Genomic DNA, 17,744 nt, shown 5'->3' with positions numbered 1-17,744 from the left:
AATCATTCTTGTCTCTTTCCTTTGTTCCTAATCTATATTAATTGCCAAGACTTACCTATTCTTTCTTCTGAACATCCCTCTCATTCTCCTCCTTTCTATTAGTCAGAATTCTCCAGAGAAGCAGAAAATGGGAATGACAGCAGGGATGGAGGCTATGCATGGGCTCAGCAACATGCATTTCCACTCACCGGTGCTGACCGGGCTATGGCCGCTGCCGAGAGCCCAATCGGCCAGCAGCAGAGACCAACGCTGAGCTCCCTATATGACTCCGGGGTGATCCTCTGGTTACCTGGTGGAAAACTGATTACATTGGACCGTTTCCATCATGGAAGGGCCAGAACTTTGTTCTTGCTCGAATAGCCACTTAGTCTGAATATGGATTTGCCTCCTGGCACATAATGATTCTGCCCAAACTACCATATGTGGACTTATAGAATGCTTTATACACCATCACAGTATCCCACACAGCACTGCCTCTGATCAAGGAACTCACTTCATAGCCAATGAAATGCAGCAATGAACATATGCTCACAGAATTCACTGGTCTTACCATGTTCCTCATTGTCCTCAATCAGCTGGCTTGACTTTAAGTAAGGGAGATTATCCTAGATAGTTAGATGTTTCAATCAGTCAAAATGTCTAAGAGCAGAGCTGAGGCTTCCCTGGAGAAGAAATCCTCCTGAGGGTTCCAGCCCACCTTTCTCAATGGTCTGCCCTATGGATCTCAGACTTTCCTAGCCAGCGCCAATTGCATAAGCTGATTTCTTGCAATGACTCTCTTAATATATTAATATATACCTCCTACTTGCTCTTCTCTAGTTGAATCTTGGCAGATAAAGACATTAGAAACCCCTCTCTACAAAGACTGTCCAACTTCCCACCTTTCCATCCAGTAGAGAAATCCAAAAATTAGTCAGGAGCACGTGGGCATAATTTTCTCAAGTTAATGGAAGAGAACACTGCAATGAAAACTTAGGGCTGAGAAAGCAGAGGGACCTCTGTTCCTCTACAAAAGGAAAGATTAAAATTATGTTAACAAAAGGAACATGAAGTACTTATGTAAACCCATTAAAGGCTAACTAGTCTTTTTTTTCTTTCTGTTTTTTAAATTGAGATATAACTGACATATAACATTGTATACATTTAAGGTATACAAGGTATTAATTTGATACATTTATATATTGCAATATGATTACCACCATAGTGGTGTAAGTTGACACCACTGTCACATCACATAATTATTTTTTGTGTGGTGAGAACAATGAAGATGTAGTCTCTTAGCATCTTTGAAGGTTATAATACAGTATTGTTGACTGTAATCGCTATGCCGCGCATTAGATCACCATGATGTATTTAACTGCTAGTTGCAAGTCTGTGATCCTTGAAGTGCAAGATGTGTCTAATTTTTTCCTATTGTATTTGGAGGAAGGCACACTGCACTCTGAAATGGGAGTCCCCTTTTTCCTGGATGTCCTCTCTTTCCATTGTTGGATCTCAGAACCACCTCTTGTTTGTCTGCAGTGGCAGAAAGTGAAGAGAGAAGAGAGGGTGCTGGAGTCTGCACAGTTTACGACACAAGAGAGGACTTGGACCTGGAGATTTCTGGTAAGAGTGTTGGTAACTCAGGAAAATGGGGTGAGGAGATGTAAGGGAGGGTGTTAAAAAAGAAAGAGGGAATATGAGAAGAGAGAGAAGGCGTAATGTTAGGAAAGGAAAGGGCATCCACGTGGTTATAAGTCAGGTCATGAGGCTTCAGACTTTTGCTCAGGGGAAAAGATCAAAAAGGGACTCAATTCCTGACTTCCCACACTCCTACTCTCTATGGTTCACATAATCACTGGAGCTTTGAGTAAAGAACTGCTTACCCACGTTTGGGCTCCGAGACCAAAAATAGAAAGGGGAAGACCTCCTCCAAGATCATGGTTGGGAAACACCTTCACTGGGGCTGCCCAGTGGGCAGTGAATGGGGACAGAAGAAGAGTGCCTTCTGCATGCCCTTTGCAAAGTGGCCCAGAGCGCAGAACACTGGGTAGGAGCTACAGGGTGGCAAATTTCAGTTCTGCCAAAAACACCTTTTAAATGCTCTTTCTAACTAGACGGAAATGGGCTGCTTTGGGAGGAAGGGAAAGTATTGTCCCTGTAGGTGTTAGCAGATACAGGGTGACCACCTAGTATAAGTGGTGTAGGGGAGATTTAAGCAGTGGACTCTGAGGCACCACTCAAGATATAATCAATGAATTATAATTCTATAATTATTGAAAGACTTCGATACTGAGATAACATTAAGAATATTTGGGAACGAGATGATGAGAAACTGTATTAGAATCTCAGAGTTAAAACTCATCATAGAGACAGAGCTGGACAAGATCTTTAAAATCATCTTGTCTAACCTCCCTTCTCTCCCCATTTTATATACATTTCTAAAAGTAGGGCTCAGAGAGAGATGACTAACTCGAGTTCACACAGCTAAAAAGTGAAAGATCTGGGCTAAAACCTGGAACTTGGAGGCATGTTCCATGTCTCAACATCTTTGCTGGGCTCACTATCAAATGCACCCAGCAATATCTGGAAACTTACCAGGAAAAAAATAATGGAAACAATTAAACCTTGACAAATGACAGAGTCTTCAGATATCATTTAAACACAAAGAAATATAAGGAACTCAATGACTGAAACTGCTTGATAACATCAAGGAAAAGGAGTCATTTCACATAAATCTCAGAGATGATGTCATCTAAACACACAAGCAGTTAGTGGAAGTTCCAACTCATTATAAAGGAAATGATTCTTATAAATAGTTTTGATCTAGAGATATTGTTTGGCGTCTTTGAATCACAGATGCTTGAAATAGGGAGACCTACCATAGAGGTCATCTAATGCAGGGCACGCTGATTCTGCAAATACTGGGCAGGGCTAATGCCACTCCCAACCCTGTGTTTCCATGGGACCTTGTACCAGCCACTACTCCAGCATTTTGTATGTTAAAGTATATCAAATTAAATGAATTTTTTTTCTTCCAAACTGAAAGTAGTTTTTCCTAATTATAAAATAAACATGCTTATTGAAAATTTCAAATACTATAGAGGAATATAAAAAAGACTTACCAGAAACCTCATCACCCAGGCAGAATCATTGTTAGTATTTTGATGGATATCGTTCAATTATTTCTCTATGCACATGTTTACACTTGCACATCCATATTTTTGTAAAATTGGAATCAGGCTATAAAGTGCAGTTTTGTCACATTCTTCTTTTCACTTAATTATTTGTATAGATCTACAGTTTCATTTTTTTAAATTTATCTTTATTGTTGAAAGTATTACAGATGTCCCCTTTTCCCCCCATTGACTCCCTCCACCCTCTGCCCCCCCTCCTGTTTCATTTTAATGGCTGTGTGATAAACCTTAATATGCTTAATGATAAGCCTTAATATGCTGTATGAATAAGCCGTAGTACAGTGAGCCAGATACTGGCTGATGGATTAGTGTTCCCAGTTTTTTGCAAAGTTGGGAGGTTATTTCCTGTGTCAGAGAGAGAGAGGTCATCTTGGTCACCCTTGGGAGGTTGATTCATCCCTGGAAACTAGAAGTAATTTGTTTCCTCCAAAGTGGTGAGAAGAGTGACTGCAGGGCAAAGGGTCCCTGCAAAGTGAGTGGGTGAGTGGGAAGGGCTACTGTCTCCTCTGGGTAAATGAATGTAAAATGGACCTTTGGTGCCCTGGCTGGCGTTGCTCAGTGGTTAGAGCGTGGGCCTGCGCAGTGGGTCTCGGGTTCGATTCTCAGTCAAGGGCACGTACCTGGGTTACAGGTTCATCTCTGCCCCTGGTAGGGGCACATGTGGGAGGCAACCAATCGATGTCTCTCTCTCTCTCTCTCCCCCTCCCCCCTCCCTTCTACTCTCACTAAAAATATCCTTTCTCTTCAGGTGAGGATTTTGTTTTTTTAAAATGGAACCTTTGGTTTGCTGGAGAAGTTGTCATATACAGGGGGAGGCCTCAAGGAGGTTTCAATGACTGGAGCCCATCTGACCTTGGCTGACGTCCAGGTCAGCTTGCAAACCTGCCCAGCAGTGCCCACAACAATGGCAAGAATTGAGGACCAGACTAGCCTCTGGTCCAGGATCAGCTCACCCAGACCAGCTGCTGCTCTGTGACCAGGATTCCACTCCTGGCCCCAGTAAGAGACATGGCTGCCTAATTCCTTGATTCCTAAATGAGGGTTGAATGCTCATTTACTTCTGGGTTCTGGGCACAGATTACTTAAGCAGCTGCTACTCTGTCACCAACAATTACAGTAAGGGACAGACAACGCCGTCAATTAGTTCCCATGGGTGCTATATGAGGTGGGGACTGGGTGGGGGTCTCTGGCATCTACCCACACTCTGGGGACTGCACGCGATACAAAATTACCACCACCGCCACCTCCGGCCGAGGAAGAGGGGAGACGACAATGCAATAACAAGTACCTTTCTACATATGTGTTTACATATTTTTCCAATTATCTCCTTAATATAAACTCCTCTAAGTGGTATTGCTGGGTCTCTGGGAAAATGTTAAACAAATCTTATAGTAGAGCAGGGTGGTGCCTGGGAAGGATGAGCTGGCCAGCTGCTGAGGACCTTCACAGGGCAGCAGCATATTATAGAAGTAGCTGCTGTCCAGAGTCTGGTCTTTTTATTTATTTTTTTAAATATATTTTTTATTGTTTTCAGAGAGGGATGGAGAGAGAGATAGAAACGTCAATGAGGAGAGAGTCGTTGACTGCCTGCCTCCTGCTGGCCCCCTGCTGGGGACCAAGCCCACAACCTGGCCTGGGAATCGAACTGCAATCTCCTGGATCATAGGTCACCGCTCAGCCGCTGAGCCGTGCAGCTGGGCCGGGGTATGGTATTGAAGGTTCAGAAACTTGATCCCATTAGGGGCACAGAGTTAGTGGAACTCAGGAAGCTGACTCACTCAAAGGAGACTGGAGGGGATAAAGCAGAATGCCAAATGATTAATTTATAATGAGATGTATCAATGCCAGGTGTAGCAGGCATTTGGGTCAGCCTGACTCAGCTCGTCCTTCTGTCACAATGAGACGCCTAATGGTAGGCCTAGAATAGAGAAAAGAGAGTTAGTTTGGTGATTTGAATGGTGGCCTGATGCATCCACTACCCCACCAGGGTGCTATACATCTTTCAGGTGACATTGGCTGCAAAGGGAAGTCAGGTGAGTTATAAGTACAGAAACTGCTCTGTGGCTAAGGTGAACCCCAAAGCATTCTCTTTACAGACTTCCTTCTATCCAGTTGTCTCAGAGGGCTTGGGGACTCACAGCTTACCTTAAAGATAGGGTGGGGATGGCTCAAATGACACCATTAGGCCTTGTTTTTTAATAGCCTATTCTTATCTCACTTTTCCATTCGTCTGTTAATTTATTTACATATTCAACAAATAATAATTGACCACCATTCAGGTCCTGGGGAGACAGCAGTGAGCAAAATAGACAAAATTCCTGCTCTCGTGGGGCTCACATTCTAGCAGGGGAGAAAGAAAGTACACATATAATCAAATAAATACACAATAATCAAAACAAACATACCACTAAATATATAAGATGATTGCTAACTAAAAAAACCTCTATGTAAAATATTAGATGGCATTATTTGTTATGACTGAAAATTAAGCAGGATAAGGGATTAAAGAGCAAAAGAGTATAAGTGGGGAACAATTTCTAAATGGTGACCTGGGAAGGTTTTTCTGATAAGGTGACATTTGAACAAAGACCAAACTACACAGGTATCTGGAGGGATTCCAGGTGGAGGGAGGATAATATGCAAAGGCTGTGAGGCTAGCGCACACCTGGAACAGCAGAGATCGATGTGGCTGAAGTATATTAGCAAGGGGAGAAGTGGTAGGAAATGGGGTCAGGTCATGTAGGGCTTTGCAGGACTACACTGTAAAACTTGAATTTTATTCTGGGTATGGGAAGCCACCAAAGAGTCAGACTTACCTTTTACAGACTCTGGCTGCTGAGTGGTGAATAAACTGATTATTCTAATCTGTCAAAAATAGAACCATTAAAGATTAAGCAAGGGACTGTGGAGATCTAGCAAGACACTTGCTACTCAAAGTGTAACCTATGGACCAGAAGAATTGGCATCACCAGGACATTGTTAGACATGAAGAATCTTGGACCTTACCCCAGACCTCCTGATTCAGAATCTGCATTTAACAAGATCCCCAGGTGATCTATGCCCACATGGAAGTGTGAGAAGCACTGGTCTAGTCCAACCCCTTCATTTTACATGTGGCAAAACCAAGTGTCAGTCTGCAGAAGTGACCTGCTTATGGTCACATGGCTGAGTTCATGACAGGGCAAGATCAGGGCCCAGATCTCCTGACTCCGGTGAGCCTACTTTCCATGACCTCCTGTGGTCATGAGGCTACTAGATTATAATATCCATTCATTCATTCAATCAGTCAATAATTCACTCACTCACTAAGGTACCATCCCATAATCATATACAATTATCTCACTAAAGATTTTTACTGGTTAAGAACTCAAAAGCAAGTCAAGAGAAACTGATAAAAGACAGCAAATCTAACGTAATTGATCACCCACATTGATTAAAAAACACACACAAAAAACTTACCACAAGCAATATAGGCCTCAGCTGCAATAATTTCCCCAACCCATCTCATCATCTGCTGAGATTTGCTGGAAATGCCCAGGATGTTTAGGTGTGGTGTCCCCTGAAATCTTTCTTCCTCCAGAAGGGTGGGAAAAAGCACAAATTTCATTGTCTTCTCAGCAGAAAATCCCCTATGGCCTGAAGAATTTTTTTTTTTTTTTTTAATCTCTATGTGGGTACCACCCCAGGATCTAGGAGATTAGACACTGAAACCCAGGTCACGTCCCCAAAGGGAAGAGTCAAGATAGGAAGGACTCTATTTTAAGGGATTGATAGGGTGAATGGCTGGAAGTTTCGACAATGGGAAAAAAGGGCGGGGTTATCATCTCTGTCATTGCTATTATTGTTGTTGTTATCAAAAACTTGTAAATAGTGCTCCTGAATTATTGTCCCTTTAGAACAATAAAGGAGATAACGGAGGCTCTGAGTGCACTTGCAAACCCAAAGGGAATATTGCTGTTCTCCAGCAGCTTTGCTTTAAGAAAAGCAGCCCAGCACTGACTGTTGGGATCCGGGCAATTCCAGGGGCAGGACCAGGTGTGTTGTTTGAGGACTGATGAGGGTCAGAGGGCCCTTTAAAGAAATGATTTTGGCAGTGTGTGTGGGGGGGGCACTTGCAAGGGGAGAAGCCCCCCTCTCCAGGAGGCTTTTTGAGCACTTCAGGAGACAGATGGCAGGGGGAGGGGGAGGGAAGGAGAGGGGCTGTGAGGGAGGTGGGATACACTGTGGAATTAGAGCAGAAGGAATTGAAGCCGTCTTAGAAAGATCAAGCCTGAGGGATTGCAGGAACTTGTGAGTTACCTGGAAAGTTATTCAATTTCTATATTAATTGGAGTTGTTAGCTCTGTTCCCTCTCTCCCACCCTTGTCTCAGTGTTCAGCATGACAAGGCTTACTTATTTCTCACCTGTGACAGGTCAGTGTGGGGGGGCTGGCGGGGCAGTGCTCCCACACAGCTGCCTTCGGGAGACCTGGGCATCCTGGTTGGGCCCACGTGAGAACCTCACCATCTGGGAATCTTTTGCTGCCAGCCAGGTGGACAGAAAAGAAAGCAAAGCTTTTTCTTCGCCACAATGAACTAGAAGTGACCCATAACTTCCACTTGCTTCTGTTGGTGAGGGTCAGTCACGTGGCCCCATCTAGCCTCCAGGGACAGGGAAACCGAGCCTGCCTGGGGACCGAGGAAGTGAGCCTGGCTGGGAACACAGCAAGTGCTCTGCCGGAGGGTCCACTCGGGGAGCCGGGAAGGCCGTGCTGCTCACACGACCTGCGGCTGCTCAGGAGGCTGGCCCCCGCTGGCGGGGACTTTGCCCTGTTACCAGTGGGGAGCTGTTGGTGACCCTGAGAAGGGAGTTTCTTTGGTGCCTCTGCTCCAAATCCCGTCCTGCTGCGCTGTATGGACTGTCCCTGGTTAGGGTTAGGTTTGGAGGTCACCAGGGACCACTGTGGCTCTGCCCCTCCCCCTTGTAAATGGCATAGCCTGTACTTTGCTATTTATTGTGGTCGGGCTGTACAACCTTTAATGCTCCTTCCAACACTGAGATCTGATGACAAATACTCGGGATCTTTGTATTCTCACCCTGTTTTTACCAGTACCGGAGGGAGTTCCTTCCTCCTGAGCCTCAGTTTCCCTACTGCAAAGGGAGGGGTTAGCCCAGATGACCTTTAAAGTTCTTTCCTGAGAATTCTCTAGGCCTGCAAATCTATTTCCCCTTAAAGACTAACTTGAACCAGCCCATTTCCACCTCTCCTGAGCACGTGGAAAGGAATGAGGCCTGAAAAACCTGGGTTACTGCTGTGAGTTTTGGCCCTACCTGATCCTGCTCAAAATCCATGACAAAGTCAGAGCCTCTCAGCTGGCCAGCTGCTGGCATGCAGTAGCTGGCAACCATCCAAAACAAGCAGGGCCCGAGTAAGTGAAGGGAGAGACCCAAGGGCCTGGGCGAGGACCAGAAGTAGGATTTCAAGGCAGCAAAGTGTGCTGCCAAGCTGGACCTTTCGGAGACCCAGGTGAGAGCAAGACCTAGAGCACCCGTACATGTGAGACCAAGTACACCAGTCTGGGTCCCAGCAGGCAGCAGACGCACACACAGAAGTGTTAAACTGGGAGAAGGGGAAAGAGTAAAAGCTTAATGAAGGGACCATTTACAAAGGTGTGGCCGGAGCTAAGGAACTGACACAGAATAGTGAGGCACCGAGGGACTAGGACCAAGCCTGAAGGGCAAGGGGAGGAAATGTGGCTGGAGTCTGTGAGGCCTGGAGCAGTGGGAGAGGGGCCTTCTACAGGACCGAGGCCGCAGAGGAACCTGCTTGCTGCCACAGCACGTGAAGCAGGAGCCAGGCAGCCCGGATGGGGTGGGGTGGAGTGCAGAATAAATATGTCAACCTGGAATCGCCTGCCAGTGACCCCCGCGGCTGAACCCAACAGGAAGTCAAAGGAACAGACAGCCTGGTGGTACAGTTACAGAGCAGAGCGAGGGCACAGAGCAGGGCACTGGATGGCAGAGGTACGTGGACAATACATAGCGGAGGTACATGGGCGATAACCAGGACAAGAGTCGCGAGTCTCACCTGATCACTGCTGTTTCTCCCGGGCCTGCGAGAAGAGTTGGAACATCCTGAACTGGGCGGTATACTCCCAGTGAAATTCCCAGCCACGTGGGTGGACAGCAATAGTAATGAAGGTGGTGACATGATCTGGTTTATGTAACCATATCCTCCTGCAATAATATCCAGTTACCTGCAGCACCTTTTGCAGCATCTGAAGGAACCAGATCAAATTCTCTGCATCTTTCATTTGAGGTTTCTTTTAGATACAGATTTGGACTTCGTTCTGCCTTTTTCCTGAGTGGTAACACTAGCTGCTCTGTCGGTCCTATGAGAGTTGGAAGAGTGGGATAAATTTAGACCACAGAGTTATTGTGCTGGAGCCAATATTTTAAATACTTGATTTTTAATGTGACCTTGACCTCTATGCCTTGCATAACCACGTGTTCCCTGTCCTCAGCTTGAGCGGTGACGGCTCAGTCTCTCGCCCCCAGGCTCGTATCTCCCTGCTCCAGCGGCTATGAATAGTTGGTGTGTGCGATGAGACTGGGTGTTGGGCTATAATCACTTCCCACTCTGTCAGATACCATCACTGTCAAAACAAAGTCAGCTATGTGAAAACCCTCTCCGTTCCTCCTGCCTCCTTTTGGAATGCACTGTTCTGACTGCAAGCACAAAGCAGCAACTTATAAGCATGAGTTGGTCCAGAAAACAAGGCACGAAACCAAGAAAATGAATATGACATGGCATAGCATGAAGTCCAGAACTGTAAACAAGGTGACAATGGTGCTAAAAAACATTGCCAATGCACAAACGCATTTGTTTAAAGGCTTTTACAAACGCCAGAGGAAAGCAATCTATTGACAGTAATTCTATAGTTAGCTTGGAAAGCAATCTATTGACAGTAATTCTATAGTTAGCTTGACTATGCAGAGAAATAAAAGAAATATCTAAGGTCCTGTTTCTTTGCCCTTGTATCTCATGTATATTAATCTCAATACATCATCTCATTCCTGATTCAGTTGGTTAGAGTGTTGTTCCCATATGCCAAGGTTGTGGGTTCAATCCCCGGTCAGAGCTCATACAAGAAGTAACCAATGAATGCATAAATAAGTGGAACAACAAATCAATGCTTCTTTCACCCTGGCTGGGTGGCTCAGTTGGTTGGAGTGTCGTCCTGTACAACGAAAGAGTTTGCGGATTTGATTCCCAGTCAGGCCACATACCTAGATTTCGGGTTCAATTCCCTGTCCGGGCACGTATGGGGCGCAATCGATCTATGTTTCTCTCTCATGTTGATGTTTCTCTCTTCCTCTCTTTTCCTTTCCCTCTCTCTCTAAAAATCTATAAAACATATCCTTGAGTAAGGATTAAAAAAAAAAGGAGAAAGATATAGAATGATTTTATGAAATTTGAAACCAGTAGTTTAATGTACTGGTTTCAAACTGTGGCTCACAATCCATTAATAGGACATTGAAATTAATTCAATAGAGTAGGCTCAACATTTTTCAAATATGAAATAGATGGGCACTAGAAATATTGGGAGGAACTTTTGGTAATGTATATGGTCGATTATCTGACCACTATGCTATACACCTGAAACCAATACAAAAATAATATTGGAAATAAATTATAATTGAAAAATAAAAAATGAAAAAGAGTTAGAATTATAAACTTCAGAGTATATCACACATAGTGAATGTAAATGTTGGGTAACACACAGACAGATGTGCGCTGGGTATTGAGTAGAATGCACTTTGCGCCTCACCCTCAGGTACTAGAGTTGGCTGGGTGCCAGGACACTTAGGCATTTGTTCCAGCAGAGCTATTAATCTTTTAAGTTATCTCTAGACAGTTGTCCTGTCTCGCCGCGGCATTCTCACGTATAGAGTGATGCATTTGAACTGAATGAACCCTAAGAGCCTTTTAATCACATTAATTTATTGAGCACCTATAGGCATCAAGGACTGTGGATTTAGGAGCAAACAATGACCCTGCCCTCACTGAGTTTATATTCGGGTGGGGGGATGAGGACAATAAATAAACAAATGAATAGATAAAATGCTGAGTGATCCCAAGTGCAACGAAGGAAAGAGAGCAGGATAAGCAGGTAAGAGAGCACCAAAGGGTGAGAATGTCTTTTTAGATGGTGTGGTCAGGGGCCACCTCTCTGATAAGGAGAGATTTTAGTAGAGACATTAGGAAAAAAATGTGAAGGGATCAAGCCACACATATCTAGGGGAAGAGTGGACTGTGCTGAGGCTGCAAAATGCTTGCCTTGCCCAAGGAAGAGGTCAGAGTGGCCGACACAGAGTGTGCCCGGGACGGAGCAGGAGAGCAGGTCAGAGGGAAGGGACAGGCCGCTGGAAAAGAAGCCTGGAAGGGTTTTCACCTGATCTGACTCATGTTGTAAAAAGATTTCTATCACCTGTAGGAGGTGTTAGTTAAGAGGCTTCTAGAATACTTCAGAATCAAGATAATGATGTTTTGCTCTAAGGTGGTAAAGAGGGAGGGGGTGAGAGGAAGTCTGAGTATATTCTGAAGGCAGAGCAAGTAGAATTTGCTGATGTTTATCTGTGACGTGAGGGATAAAGAGGAACGCAAGATGAATTCGAGGTTGGAGGCCAGTGCTGCTGGAAATGGAGAATTTCCATTCATGGAAATAATAAAGAGGGTGAGAGAAAAGGACTTCGGGGAAGGGAGGGTGCATAAAATGTGAGGTGGGGATGCTTGCTGATCAACCATGTGGCTGCAGATGCCGTGGCTCTTGGAAATCTGAGTCTGAAGAGAAGCCTCGGGAGTGATCGCCCCATGAAACAGGAAGCCATAGGGCCGGGTCAGGGGAGCCAGGGAGCGAGTCCACACAGAGAGCGACCCGGATAATGGGGAAGAACCAGCAAACGTGACCTGACTCTGGGACTCCTTTCAGAAGAGGTTGCTGAATGAGAACAGAAACATCTGAAAAATGTGGGTTTTGTTTTGAAATAATTAGCATGACTTTCCTACCAATCATTTCTAAAATCATCATTCCTGATTACAGTAGAACCCCCTTATCTGTGGTTTCACTTTCTGCAGTTTTAGTTTACCCTCTTTCAACTGGGATCCAAAAATATTAAACAAAAAATTCCAGAAAGAAAGAAACAATTCATAGAATTTCAATTGCATCCCATTCTGAGTGGCATGATGAAACCACGCATTTTATCACCTTAAATCACAAGAAGGAGAGGGGTGAGTGCCAAATAACAAAGTATTTCGAGAGGACCACATTCACGTTACTTTTATTACAGCATATTGTTATAATTGTTCTATTTTATTATTTATTGTTAATCTCGTGCTGTGCTTGATTTGTCAATTAAACTTTATCATAGATAAGTATGTATAGGAAAAAACATAGTCTATGTAGGGTTTCAGGCATCCACTGGGGGGCCTGGAATGTATCCCTGCACATAGGGAACTGCTGTACAACAGTAATATCATCTGTACCAAGCTGGGTAGAGGATTGCTGATGGATTAAATGGAAATGTATATTATTTAACTGAGGGTTTCTTCCAGTTTCTTGGTGTTGTGAAAAAAATGGGTAAAAATTAGAGTTTATTTGTTTTCAGCAATCAATTCGGACTGGTGCAAATGGATCCCCAGGGCTTCCCCAGGCCCTGTCCTGAGCGTGGGGAGGGGTTTCTCTTTTCTTTCTGTGAAGGCAAGAGAGACCAGTCTGTGGTGAAGTTCTCAGCACACGCAGTTCCAGTGCTTTCTCAAGCTTCAAGACCAACTCTCCAACCAGAGACAGAAAAAAATTTAAGTTGAAGAGAATTGAATGCAAACCTTGGCTTATTAAAACTTCTCCTTTTGAAAAAGGATTCCAAACTGCAATGTTCAGCAAAACACATGGTGTTGCAGGGTGTGTCTTTCTGTTCGTGCTGGATTTTGATGGCAATTTATATCAACCATTTGGATGCAGCAACAGTTGGAAGGTTGTGGTGGCCACAGTGAGATTAGAGGGGAGAACAGCAGACTGCTATATTAGGAGCAGCCACAAAAGGAACTAGCAATTGTTGTACCCCAAGAAAACTTCTTAAACTGCCCCCTCCCCATTGTCCTCTGCCCATTGGGCCCCCTTCCTCCCCCTGGCAACAAATTCTCTGATTCTATTGTGACTCCTGTGGGCACTCAAGCCAGGATGCCATGCATTCCAGGAACTGTCCCTGGAACGTCACACTCCTTTTCACCCACACCCCTTGCCCTTATAGCACCCAACTCTGAAAATCATTAACACTCGTAGAAAATCATTAACACTGGCGTGCAAGACAGGCTAACTAGATATGGAGGCTTGACACCCAGTAGACTCAGTATGGTGAAATATTGCCTGAATTGCGTACTTGTCAGGCTAGGGAATGGGCAGGCTGCTCTTTTGTCTCCCCAGCTATTCTCTCCTAATCACCAGGGTGGAAAGGGGAGGGGAAGAGACCAACACCAGGACCAATCAACAGCCTAATAAAGTCTGTTTTTGTTCCTGGATACCCTGCTCTGGCCATGTATTATTTTTAAAAGTTCTTCCCTAGTTTCCTGTTGCCTGTAGTACAGGGACTAACCTTGGTGGCCTCTAATTCAAAGCCTCACACCATTTAGAGTTTCCACAATAGTGAACTATATCCCTTCAACACCCCCTGCGTGTGTGCGTGTGTGTGAGTGCACACACACACACACACACATTCTGACATTTTATTCACTGTGGCTACAAGGACTCTACCCCCAAAGTCTTCCCACATCTCTGGGCCATTGTCCAAGACTTTCCCTTGTCCCTTGGCTCTCAAATCCATTTTCCCAAACCCTCAATTATCCTGTTCTCTGAGCCGTCAGAGCACTTTATAATATGACTTGCCACAGTCTGCATGGCACTCAAGCTAGCTGTGTGGGCTCCTAGCCCTGTCTCCCCTGTTGAATACCCATGCATATAGGAAGCTGAGTTCTTTGAGGGCAAATTAGCTGTGGTGACAGTCACATGGCAGGGGCCCGGGCACTTTCACTGAATCAAATTAAAGAAGACTTTGCTAATTCAAAATGGTACCAGGCAAGCAGCTCCCATTGTAACTTCTCCTAATTTCTTGTATGAGGACTCCAAAAAAGATGAAATTTTATATCTTCAAGAACAAAAAAAAACTGGCATGTAATCTGGGCATTGGTCATATCAAATGCCCTCCCACTGTGGTTCCAGAAGGTGGTGGCAGGACACTTGATCAAGGCAGCTGTTTGAGCGCAGGCTTATGAAGGTGCTCCCCCACACCCTCTTTGACTATGCAATTCTCTTGCTAGAAATTTATCCTAAGGAATATTTAAGTGTGCTGGTATAGATTTAATCACAAAGGGAAAAGAGCAAACTACATGCCCACCAGAAAGGATAGGCTGAAAAATAGGGGTAAATCTGTGCGAGGAGAGTATACTATATATTCAATAAAAATTATATTCTAAAGGTGCATTTATTGACATGGAAAAATGTTCATAATTTATTGTTAAATGAAAAAAATTCAGGTTATAAACCAGAATACATTATCATCCAGTTTTTATAATAAAAACCTACCATAGATATAAGCAGAGGGTGAAGGCTGGGGGGGTATATGTCAAAATATTAACAGTGGTTATCTCTGGGGAGTGGAATTATTTACTTGTTTCTTTTAGACTATTTGTTTACTTCTACAATGAACATGTTTCTTCATTAATACAGAGAGGGGCATGAAATAGAGAAGCAACAGAGAGCTGTGGATAAGAGCATAAGCTCACTGGCATACAGCCTGAATTGGATTTCATCTGTCAATAATTTTCTGTGTGATACTGAAAAAAGTTCAGGATCTTCTTCTGTAAAATGTGTATGTGTATAACAGTAGTGTCAAAGGCAATTCTATGGAGAAAAGATAATCTTTTAAACACATGTTGCTCAAACAACTGGGCATCTACATGCAAAAACTTGAATCAAGACACAGACCTTACATCCTTCATAAAAATTAACTCAAAATGGATCATGGACCTAAATGTAAAAGACAAAACTATTAAATTCTTAGAAGATAACATAGAAGAAAGTCTAGATGACTTTGGGCATGGCCATGACTTTTTAAATACAACACCAAAGGTACCATTCATGAAAAAAATAATTGATAAGCTGAATTTTATTAAAATGAAAAACTTCTGCTCTGTGAAAGACACTGTCAACACAATAAGAAGACGAGCCACAGAGTAAGAGAAAATGTTTGTATAAGTCACATCTGATAAAGGACTGTTATTCAAAATATACAAAGAATTCCTAAAACTCAACAATATGAAGACAAACAACTTGATTAAGAAATAAATACCTCACCCAATAAGATATACAGATGACAAATAGGCATATGAAGAGATGCTCAACACTTTATGTCATTAGGGAATTGAAAATTAAAACAACAATGAGAGCCCACTACACAGCTATTAGAATGACCAAAATCCAAAATATTGACAATACCAAATGCCAAATGGTGAGAATAAGGAGCAGTAGAAACTCTCATTCATTGCTGATGGAAATACAAATTGGAAAAACCCCTTTAGTAGAAGACACTATGACATTTCTTGTAAAACTCAATGTATTTTAACTATTTTTTTTAGTTAGCTCAAGCCACAATAAAAAAATACCATTGACTGGGTGGTTTAAAAAATAGAAATTTATTTTCTCACAACTCTGGAAGCTGGAAGGTCCAAGATTAAGATTCCAGATGAATCGGTTTCTTGTTGGGTTTCTTCCTGGCTTGGAGAGGGCTGCCACCTTCTCACTATGTCCTCACATGGCCTCTCCTCACACACAGAGAGAGACACAGAGAGAGAGAGCAGATCCTCTATTACCTCTTTTTATAAAGACATTAATCTTATCTGATCAGGGCCCAATACTTATGACCTCATTTGGCATTAAATACTTCCTTAGAGGCCTCATGTCCAAATATAGTCATGCCGGGGGGTTAGGGCTTTAATATATGAATTTGTAGGGACACAAACATTCATGTGTGGTCCATAACACTATACCGTTCAGCAATTGTGGTCCTTGGTATTTACCCAAATGAATTAAAACTTATGCCCACACAAAAACCTGCACACAGATGTTTATAGAAGCTTTATCATAAATGTTAAAACTTTGAAGCAACCAAGATGTTATTCAGTAGGTGAATGGATAAAGAAACTGTGGTACATCCAGACAATGGAATATTATTTAGCACTGAAAAGGAATGAACTATAGATCCATGGAAAGACCTGGGGAAAAGGTAAATACATATTACTAAGTGAAAGAAGCCACTTTGGAAAGGCAACATATTGTATAATTCCAACAGTATGACTTTTCAAAAAGGCAAAACTGTGGAGACAGTAAAAAGATGAGTGGTTGCTAGGGGTTATGGGGAGGGAAAAATGTATAGGCAGAGCACAGAGGATTGTTAGGACAGTGAAAACTGTTCTGTATGATACTATAATGGTGGATACCTGTCATGTATTTGTCAATACTCATAGAATGTATAACAGTCAGGGTGAACTCTAATGTAAACTCTGGACTTTGGTGTGTAGATGTGAGTTCATCAATTATAGCAAATGGACCTCTCTGGTGCTGAATATCTATAGTGAGGGAGGTTGTCAGTTTGTGGGAACAGAGATATGTGGGAACTTTCTGCTCAATTTTGCTATAAGCCTAAAACTGCTCTAAAAAATAAAGTCTTATTTTTTAAAAAGTCTCTACTTCGTTGGATTGCTGTGAGAGTTAAATGACTTTATTCTTATAGAGTTGTTAAAATAGCTCCTGGCACAGAGTAAACACTACCTTTTATCTGAAATTCAGTAAAATCAGCACATACACATATAGGAGAAGAGATTTTTTTTAAATGCCAATGAAGAAAAGATTTCCTATCTGGCTGGAAAACTTCAGGGACTCCATATCCAAAACTCACAGAACCTGGCATATTCTAGATGCTCAGTAAATTCTTGTGAACAGGTAAGTGAGGGACTTGATCCCTGGCTTAAGTCCAAGAATAAATGAGCTTGCTTAAGGAGAAAGCATAGAGTGAAAGGAGAATGAACCCAGGACTGGATCTTACAGCCCTCTAAACTTAAGAAGTGACCAGAAAGCCCGACTGGGTGTGGCTCAGCCATTGAGCATCTATCTAGGACCCAGGAGATTGAGGTTTGATTCCCAGTCAGGGAATGTACCCGGGTTGCGGGCTTGATCCTCAGTCAGGGGCGTGCAGGAGGCACCCGATCAATGACTCTCTCATTATTGGTGTTTCTATCTCTCTCCCTCTCCCTTCCTCTCTCTGAAATCAATAAAGATATATTTAAAATAAATAAAAGCAGACTTTGATTTGGCCGTTTATAAACTTCTCTTTTATTGAAACAAATGATTTTTTTCTGTGACCAGAAAGAAATCGGAAATCAAGAGTGTTGGGTGTCTCAAGACCAAGGAAACAGTGCTTCAAGGAGATGGAAGTGGCCACCTAAGTGTGCTTGGCGTTCCGCGAGGGTCAAAGGA

At 43.2% G+C, this 17,744-nt stretch overlaps 1 long non-coding RNA gene across 1 annotated transcript; it reads right to left on the bottom strand.

Moving 5' to 3' along the window:
- Positions 1–4,713: 4,713 nt before the first annotated feature.
- LOC308557753 lies at positions 4,714–7,832 on the bottom strand. Its single transcript, XR_013998893.1, has 4 exons — positions 7,581–7,832; positions 6,636–6,812; positions 5,993–6,041; positions 4,714–5,516 (listed from the first exon to the last, which is right to left on the bottom strand). It is a non-coding gene; the product is annotated as an uncharacterized lncRNA (long non-coding RNA).
- Positions 7,833–17,744: the final 9,912 nt, after the last annotated feature.

The sequence above is a fragment of the Miniopterus schreibersii genome (genome assembly GCF_964146895.1).
Source record: "Miniopterus schreibersii genome assembly, chromosome: 5".
In the NCBI taxonomy this organism is placed as follows: Eukaryota; Metazoa; Chordata; class Mammalia; order Chiroptera; family Miniopteridae; genus Miniopterus; species Miniopterus schreibersii.
Note: the sequence above shows the minus strand (reverse complement) of the source record. Positions and strands in the feature narration are given on the sequence as shown.